The sequence below is a fragment of the Gadus chalcogrammus genome, chromosome 3 (genome assembly GCF_026213295.1).
Source record: "Gadus chalcogrammus isolate NIFS_2021 chromosome 3, NIFS_Gcha_1.0, whole genome shotgun sequence".
Classification (NCBI taxonomy): domain Eukaryota; kingdom Metazoa; phylum Chordata; class Actinopteri; order Gadiformes; family Gadidae; genus Gadus; species Gadus chalcogrammus.
The window spans coordinates 12,847,490-12,857,489 of NC_079414.1; the positions used below are offsets into that span (position 1 = coordinate 12,847,490).

Here is a 10,000-nt window from a genome sequence, read left to right on the forward strand (position 1 = left end):
TCATAACAACACAACACGCACTCGCCACACACACACACACGATACACACACATACGCACACACTACTCTCAGAGGTAATCCGACGGCGTCCTGTTAGCTTGTCGTGGATAAGACTAGGGGTAGAGACGGCAGCATCTGCTGCCGCCATTCACAGAGAAACAAGAGAGACTCAATTCGACGGCAAATCTGTGATCTATGAGCTTGTCTCGTGGCAAACTTGGATACGGAGGATTTGTAAATGTCACATTAACTATGTATGCTGCGCGTGTTCTCCAGACAGCAGACCAGGGCTTTAGTTAGCGCTTAGCCTCGGCCCTGTGACGTGTTGAGATGGACGATTTTGGACCTCGAAAGAGATTAACCCCCTCCTCCCCACACACACACACACACACACACACACACACACACACACACACACACACACACAGGGACGTCCCTAAGAATTCTGGGCCCCCTGACAGAATTCAGTTATGGAGCCCCTCCCCCAAAAAAAAAAATATATATTTAAAAAAAAAAATACAATTATATATAGCCTACATTTTTATATATTCATTCACATTTTATAATCATTAAATATTTGGTTAGACTAGGTCAAAATTGGGTAGTCATTATCATCAGAAGAAAATGAATAACAACTTTGAGTGTCATTTATTATTATTATTTTTCATGTTTAACCTCTGTTTTCCTTTTATTCCTAGTCTGTTTTACATAGTTTTGAATGATGACTATATGCTCTGTAAGGTGACCTTGGGTGTCTTGAAAGGCGCCTCTAAATTAAATGTATTATTATTATTATTATAACAACATGATAAACCTACCTACTTACCTAGGCTTCTTTGTACACTAGATAGTTAGTCAGTATTTAGTTACACATTTACCTGGGTTGTAGTTACTATAGACAGAAATAAGCTAATAGACTGTGACAGTGCTGCTTCTACTTAGACTGTCCTCCTTCTCCCCTTCTTTTATTTCAACCTCACTGGTTTCTTCTGTGGGATCATCATGGCTTGAAGAGGGCCCTGACTCTAAAATACATCATATAATTCAGAATATGTCTCATAATTATCTGAACATATTAAAAAATGTTGTCAACAGTCTATTTGATTGGATTGAGCTGGGCATGACTAAATATGTTTTTGTATGTTTTCATTTGCTGCATTAGCCTACAATAAATTGCAGCTATTATCCTAAGGGTAGACTACTTGTGATATTAGCTGACTTAAAATTTAAAAGTCAGCTAAAATGTGAGTATCCTTAGTTTAATGTCTTCTAATATTGTAATGCAGCCAATCAAAATATTCAAAATCTGTTTACATAAATGTTATTATCATGCTGGCAAACAGTATGGAATGGTAATCATTGCATTATCTCCAATTATACCATGGTCTGGGTGAATACTTGATTCTGATTGGCTGGAGGGTGTAGGTTAAAAAGTGTTAATTTACCCCTAGGAAAGACGTTGACCCTATGAAGACGCTATGGCCACGTTGCTTGGCAACGCCTGCATACGGGAGGTATTAAATAGTCAGCTCGACTTGTAAAAATAATGTAGGCTTTTTGTACATAGGTAGGCTATTGGATATCATGTGAATGGTAATGCAAACGATCTTTTCAGTTTTATCATCAAGTGCAGGTTGTAATTATTTTAGCTACAGTAGCGGTAGCTGCTAGGCTAGGCTTTTTATCAAGTTTTTGGGAAAGTGTAGAGGAAGGCATATACCTTTCTTGGTAAAAAACTGGGTGACGAACTGTCGACCGCTTTGAGCTCTTTCCTCTCTCTCTTTCCTCCCCTGACAACCTGACTTCTTATTTTCACCAACCGGGATACACACAAACTCACTTTAGACTGCTAGTTTAAGACACTAGCAGTCTGCACTTGCTTCACAATGATCTGCCTGGCTGCTACTTTGCTCTGCAGTAGCGTAAAGGTACGGCCACACCAACCGCGTTACCCGCGTAAGACGCGTATAAAATCGGCAATTTTTCCATAGGGAACCATTGGTTTACGCACGTATGAGCTGCGTAGATGCGTTACATGCGCTAAAGCAACATTTTAGATGCGTATGAGCTGCATATATACGCGCCTAACGCACCTAAGCGCCTACGCTCGGAGTTCAAAAAATTGAACTTTCAACGCTCCAACGCGTGATGCTTAGCCGCGATAGCCAATCAGAGTGGAGCTTGACCCGACGTCACTGGCAGAGAGTAGTGACGCTTGCACAAAAGCATACGGCCGACATCTTTCTTTATTCTGGGTGGAAATAGTAACATTATTACGCCATTAAATGCGTTTATGGAAACATTTATAGCGAGAAATGTGCATTTTACTTTCATAATGTTCGCTCGGTGAATGTGAAGCATGTTTGGTTTGATAGTTATGACGAAGAGTGAACACTCCGTTCACTTGCATGGAAAGAGTCTCTGGTTGCTAAGCAACCTCAACATCTTGGCGGACTATTTCTCTGCTGATCAACACTACGAATGCTGGAAACACACCAGACACACCATGTGAAGTTATTTAACCCGATTATTGTTATTTATATCCGAGATTATTTAATCTAACCCGATCTAAACTCTAACATGCACCCAAACACGGCGGCGTTTGGGTTTCCTACCTCGGACTCCTAAATCCAGCGCAGCCACAGGCGCGTTAGGCGCGTTGAACCATTTTTGTGACACACAATGATCAAGCAACATTTTAGCTGCGTTATGTGCGTAAATCTTACGCAGGTTACGCGTTTGGTGTGTTTGTACCACACACACACACACACACACACACACACACACACACACACACACACACACACACACACACACACAGTGTAGTGCTGAAACCCCATCCGTTGGGAAGTGGGTAAGCCTGATGCAAGATGAAGTGATTAGAGATGAGAGATATGCACCCACCAAACATGAAGTCGAGCTGTGTGAGGGTGCGTGTGTGCATGCATGAGTCTGTGTCAACGTAAAGTATGAGTGAATACTTGATATATGTATGTAACTATCCGTGTGTGTTTGTGTGCATGCTGGAGTGTGTGTGTGTGTGTGTGTGTGTGTGTGTGTGTGTGTGTGTGTGTGTGTGTGTGTGTGTGTGTGTGTGTGTGTGTGTGTGTGTGTGTGTGTGTGTGTTTGTGTCATCTGTAAAGTATGAGTGACATACATGATATACGAATGATAATATTAGTGGTAGTGTGTGTGGTAGTGTGTGTTTGTGCACTGGCTGGAGTGTGTGTGCTTGTTATCTGTAAAGTATGAGTGACATGCATGATATATGCATGATAATATCTGTATGAGTGGGTGTGTGGGTCTGTGTGTGTGTGTGTGTTTGTGTGTGTGTGTGCGGGTGTGTGTGGGTGTGTGTCCTCAGCAAAGTGTGAGTGACAGTTTGAATCACTCGGTCATGGTGATGGTCATGCCTCCTGAGCTCATCCCCGAGTGTGTTTGGCATGTGTGCGTGTGTGCGCGTTGGCATGTGTGCGTGTGTGTGCATGCATGTGTATTCTTAGGTGGTGAACCATTAATCAAAAGTGGCGGTGGTCATCAATCTTGAGCTGGCACCCGTCTTTTAGAATAAACGGACACACAATACTCACAACACACACAGCAACACACAAACCCACATCTAACACATACTCACTCTGCTCCCACATGTACACACACTGCTCACACATAAACAAAGTGTGTGCGTAGTTGTATGAAAGACTGCGTGGCTAGACTCATCACAGAGAAGCATTTCCACCATGCCTCCATAAAGCCTGTGGCGACTGTGGTCTCACCAGCCGGGGAACAGGGACATCGGCCCATAGGTCCAGGTCTGGCGAGAATAGAGAAGTGCTCATCTTATATTCATGAGATTCTCAGACGGGGAGTAATTCCTGGGATCCATAATGCTTTTAACAAAGACGGATGGGTAGAGGAGGAGATGAGAAAGGAAGGGGAGCATAGAAGGTTCCCATGGTAACACACATACATACGGAGGAACTCCAACTGGTTTATTTGATTTGGGTTTTGTTGTCGTCGGTGTGGTTGCTTTTGCGTTTCGAGACGATTCATATCGTAATATTATTAAGTAATTGGTCTTATTAAGTAAAAACTACATCATTAAACAGGTGAATCGGGGTAACACTGCATGGGTGTGAATGTATTTAAAAGGCAGACATAGAAAGGGTGGCTTCCTGTTCAAGGGAGTGTGCTGATATGTTAAAGCAGAACTGGTCCACCCTTTGAATACGATCAATACGACGTCTCTGAACCCATGCATTGAACATCAAAGTGACAAAGCCCTGGACAGCCAGGGATGAGATGCAGCTGTGTGTGTGCGTGTTGTGTTTTATACCAAAGTGTGTGTGTTATACAACAATGCATATGGGATTCCTTATCCGTGTGAAGCCGTTATGCAATCTGTGCAGCATGCTCTTCTTTCAAGCATGTGTGTGTGTGTGTGTGTGTGTGTGTGTGTGTGTGTGTGTGTGTGTGCGTGTGTGTGTGTGTGTGTGAGTGAGAGAGAAAGAGTGTGTGTGTGTTTGTGTGTGTGTGTGTGTGTGTGTGTGTGTGCGTGTGTGTGAGTGAGAGAGAAAGAGTGTGTGTGTGTGTTTGTGTGTGTGTGTGTGTGTGTGTGTGTGTGTGTGTATGTGTGTGTGTGTGTGTGAGTGTGAGTGAGAGACAGAGAGAAAGAGTGTGTGTGTGAGGGAGTGAGTGAGTGTGTATGTGTGAGTGAGATAGAGAGTGTTAGTGAGTGCGAGTGTGAGTATGCTTGCATGCATAGATATGTGCGTGTGAGGGAGTGAGTGAATGAGATAGAGAGTGCAAGCGAGCGTGCGTGCATGTATGCACGTCTAGTGGTCATGATTCCCTTCTCTACAAAATGTCTTTTGATGTGGCCTTAGGGAACTTTGATGGCTGCATTCATCAGGTCTTCAGTAGCATTAACCTATCATGTCTGTCTACTGTGTGGGAAGGAACCGGGGCACCTGAAGGAGACCCCACGCTCACGGTGAATGGCCTGCGTTCACGGACCCCTGTTGTGACCGACGGCCACACAGAGTGCTGCACAATTAGCGCCTGGCATTCATCCCTTCACCCACACGCTCAGTCAGACGCTGGCGGCGCTGTCAACCCTTCACAAGCGCGTCAGGAGCAATTATAGGGTTACGTGTCACCTCTGCAGTTTGCTAGGCGGAGCAGGGGATTGAACCAGCCAGACAGCCGGCTGTACCCTCCACCCCTGCTGCAGGTGTGTTTGTGTGTGTGTGTGTGTGTGTGTGTGTGTGTGTGTGTGTGTGTGTGTGTGTGTGTGTGTGTGTGCGTGCGTGCGTGCGTGTGTGCGTGCGTGCGTGCGTGTGTGTGTGCGTGTGTGTTTGAACATTGGTATCTGTGTTTGCATTGGTGTTTGGGTATTCTGTTTGCGCATGTCTGTGCGTAAGTGCAGTTTGTGTGATCAAGGGTTGAATTGATTGTGTGTGTGTGTGTTTGTATGTGAGCGTGGGTATGCTCGTGTGTGTGTGTGTGTGTGGGTGAGCGTGTGTGTGGGGTTGTGTATTTGCATCCTTCTGTGTGTATCCACAGATGTACGCGTGTGGCAGCTACTAAAGGAGTGAATCAATGTTAACCAGCAGTCAAGCGTTGGCTGGAAATGCCTCGATGGCTCTCTATGCACACAGCAGCACACCACCAACGCACAGCAGCGCAGAGGCCCACAACCAACACACAGCAGCGCAGAGGCCCACAACCAACACACAGCAGCAGACAAACAAACGTCTAGGAGTCACAGGAGACAGCGGTGAACAATGAATGAGGGAAAATAAGGAAGGAAGACAAAAGACAAGAAATCAAGTCAAGGGTATAGCTAAAAAAGGTAGAGGAAAAACACAACACACAAAGGAACGCGCACAAACAACAAACACACACACACACCGAACACACATGACAGGCCCTCCCTTCCTCAGACAGTGTTCAGACTTTGATTTCCTCTTGTGTGTTTGAGGTCGTTGTTAATTGTTTCCTTAACGATGTCTGGGGGCGGGAACAGGGTCCATGTTGCTGCGAGGCTGCGTTCCGAACACAATGACCTCCAACAGTTGTGCCAAACATGACCGGAATTCAACATCGTGCATGGCAACCGCCCAGATCAAGGACCCTCCCGCGGCCAATCACATGTCTGGAAAGAGAGGTCTTGTGTCCATTAAACACTGAGTAAAGTGACACACCGTGACAAACACACACACGTGTGTAGGAGGAGTTAGGGGTGCGTGTTTGTCGGTGGGTGTGCGTGTGTGTGTGCGAGAGTGTGTGCGAGCATGTGTCTTTGCGTGTGTGTGGCCGGGAGCATTACCGGGGGTTGATAAAGAATCAGTATGCACGCGTCAGCCTCTGACAGCTTCCTAGTTATGAACTCTCATGTGCGTATGATGCATTTAACTAAGTGCATTACTGAGCGACTGCTTGAGCATGTTGATGATGAATATAGAGAGCAAAACGGGGCCACCTTGTGTGTGTGTGTGTGTGTGTGTGTGTGTGTGTGTGTGTGTGTGTGTGTGTGTGTGTGTGTGTGTGTGTGTGTGCTTGTGCATGTGTGTCCCACCCCGGTGTCATCGGGCCCCTCTTAGTGCTGAGTCACAGAGCACTCCAGCACACCAGCCTCCCAACACCATCGACCCACTGAGTCACACTTCCTGTCACATGACCCACCCGTGCTCCCTGACAACAGGAGTGCATGTTTACAGCACAGATGATGTGGTGTGGTGCGTCCTGATGAAAACTGTTTTCACTCTGCAAATGTGTGTCTGGCGAGTTCCCACTTTAACTCTCCTACCTGTCATAGCAGGGTCGACCGAGGTGTGGCCAACAACATGGGTAGGTATGCAGGTGTTTCATATGTGTGGCAAAGCACGAGCAGTGATCAGGGTTACCTTCCCTAGTTTACTACCTGTGCCCTGGTAGATACTAGGAGCAGATCCGTGAGCAGCACCTACGTCTGTCGTACTGTGAGAAGGGTCTATAGAGGGGAATAGGGATCGAAGGCAAGGGGGGAGGGGGATTGCCAGAATAATATACCGTAGATGCTCGATTGAGAAGATTGAGCTTCCTGATGTTAGTTTAGCGCACACTACAAACTCAACTATTCATGTTGAATTGTATACAATGATAAGGAATTATGTGAATTACTGAAGACAATGTGTGTGTGTATGTCCTTGCGCATGCGCCTGTTTGTTCACGTGTGTGCGTGCATGTGTGTGTGTGTGTGTGTGTGTGTGTGTGTGTGTGTGCGTGTGTGTGTGTGTAGGTGTGTGCGTGCATATGTGTTTTTTAGTTGAGAGCCTGTTTTTCTGACTGGCGGGCTGGGTGGAGGCTCTGGTGGACCAACAGACAGGAAGTGTGTGAGGGCCTGCAGCGGGCGGTTCGCCCGCTCCCCTGGGGGTCTCGCCGACAGACGCAGCCCTCTGACAGGCTGCACCCATGCATCTGGTCGCTTCCGACATGCATGGAGCATCTCAGCAAGGAGAAAAAGAAATTCAATGGCGTCAGCCCTGCCTGTGTGTGTGTGAGTGTGAGTGTGAGTGTGAGTGTGAGTGTGTGTGTGTGTGTGTGTGTGTGTGTGTGTGTGTGTGTGTGTGTGTGTGTGTGTGTGTGTGTGTGTGTGTGTGTGTGTGTGTGTGGTTGTGTGCGCGTGTGTGCGTGCATGCGTGTGTGTGCGTGGGAGAGCGTGGTGCATTTGCGTTTGTGTGCATTTGTTTGTGAGGCAGTTGGGTGGAGGCTGTTTTGGTTTGTGCCAACACTGCTCGAACAGATCAGTTTCATCCAGTGATTAAACCTTGATAGATAATACTCCATCTATATATCTATATATCTATATAGATCTAGATCTATACAGTAGATAAATGAGTGTGCAGATGGCAGCCAAATCCTTTCCACCGGGTGCCTTGAAGAGAATAACGAGATGAACCCGGCACACGACTGCAGTGCGTCGTTATATTCTAGAACACTCTATTTTGGTCTCTTCTCACCAGTTGAAGGTGTTGAGGTTTGACTTGATGTGAGAACGTATCCTCAGGCGGGAGGACCCAGCTCCATGTTTTGGTAGAACAAAGTGCAAAGACTCGCCTGTCTGCTAGTGTTTCTATCTGTTGTGCGTGTTGCTTTGTCGGTTTATTAGTGCGCAGGCTCTCTGTGTGTCTGTCTGTCTGGGGAAACGGGAAGCTTCTTGGTCACCTTCATTCTCTTCAGTTTCCGAAAACAACCATATATATATTGTGGCAGACGCCAGGGAGGAGCAAGGGGAATGATAATTGAGGGAAGATATGTGGCAGCACGCTGGCTCCACCCCCAAGCATCACCTGGTGTTCCCCCCTAACGAGACAAGCCTGAGGAACATTAGGCCTGATTGCTGGTAGATAAAGTGGAGCGTGAAACCACATGGAAGGGGCCGACTACAGAGAGCCTCTGCGTGAGCTTCTGTAAACCTTGTACGGCCAAGAGTGCAAGAGACCTGTATGAGGACCCTCCCGGTGACGACCCCTGGACACGGACTACAGACGCTGGATTACCCTTTTCCCCCTCCCTGGTGACAATTATTTACTATGTGAATAAATCACCCGTTTGAACAACCCTCTGTGTTGTGTTTGTCATTTAGCTTGGTGGCGTGGAAACCCCACACCCACTGGCCCGCTACAATATATATATATAAACGGGATGAAAAAAAAAAACTATAAACATACTATTGGGAGGGACCACCGAAGTCTTTGCCATCAGTGAAACGTCCCCTAGCAGCCGGGGCCTGGTAGGTATTACGTCTGGGTTGGATCTGATTATGCTAATGCGTATGGATAAGCCATGGTGATCACAGACTGCGTCAGTCGGGACCCAGGGCCGAAATGCCATCGACGCTTCAAAACGAAGAGCACCAAACATCTGGAGCAGCTGCACCACACCAAGATGGGTGTCACCACGGGACACTTAATCAACGAGATCCGTTTATTATTTCTAAACTGATGAAAGGGTGTTGGAGGGGAGCGTTAATGTGTGTTTTCTTTCTTTTGTTTCCCCTGTTTCCTCTGTTGCGTGTTGGTATGTATGTATTGTCAAACAGAACGTTTGGGCTGTTTAGTAGGACGGGCGGCCTTCAGGACAGGACGCCTGAGCCGCCGCCGCCCCTCGGCGCGTGCGAGCACTCGTTCATATTGCTTGTGCCTCTTGGTGGCCGTTAGCCAACCGCTACATCCGAGCCGCTTGTTTTGCAGTCATCTCAGCGTCGAAAAATAGACAACAAACCCGCCCATGTCCCGATGCCAAGACACTGCCAGAGCCCCAGCCAATAGCAGATGGCGACCGCCGCGCGCCACGACAGGACTTGTGCTGCAACACACGACTGTCCACGTGAATACTAGAGCTGGAACAATACTCACATACCCACACTACAGGACTGTCCATGTGAATACTATGGAACAATACTCACATACCCAACCTACAGGAGTGTCCATGTGAATACTATGGAACAATACTCACATACCCAACCTACACGACTGTCCATGTGAATACTATGGAACAATACTCACATACCCAACCTACAGGAGTGTCCATGTGAATACTATGGAACAATACTCACATACCCACACTACAGGAGTGTCCATGTGAATACTATGGAACAATACTCACATACCCACACTACAGGAGTGTCCATGTGAATACTATGGAACAATACTCACATACCCACACTACAGGAGTGTCCATGTGAATACTATGGAACAATACTCAATAAATACACACACTAAAGGAGTGTCCATGTTAATACTATGGAACAATACTCAATAAATACACACACTAAAGGAGTATCCATGTTAATACTATGGAACAATACTCACATATCGACACACTAAAGGAGTTTCCATGTTAATACTATGGAACAATACTCAATAAATACAAACACTAAAGGAGTGTACATGTTAATACTATGGAACAATACTCAATAAATACACACACTAAAGGACTGTCCATGTTAATACTATGG

General features: G+C 46.4%; 1 protein-coding gene across 1 annotated transcript in view; it reads right to left on the minus strand.

Annotated features, from left to right (window-relative positions):
* The window catches only part of LOC130379304 (microtubule-associated serine/threonine-protein kinase 1-like), a 67,418-nt gene that overhangs the window by 39,221 nt on the left and 18,197 nt on the right, over positions 1-10,000 (minus strand). The window lies entirely within an intron of this gene.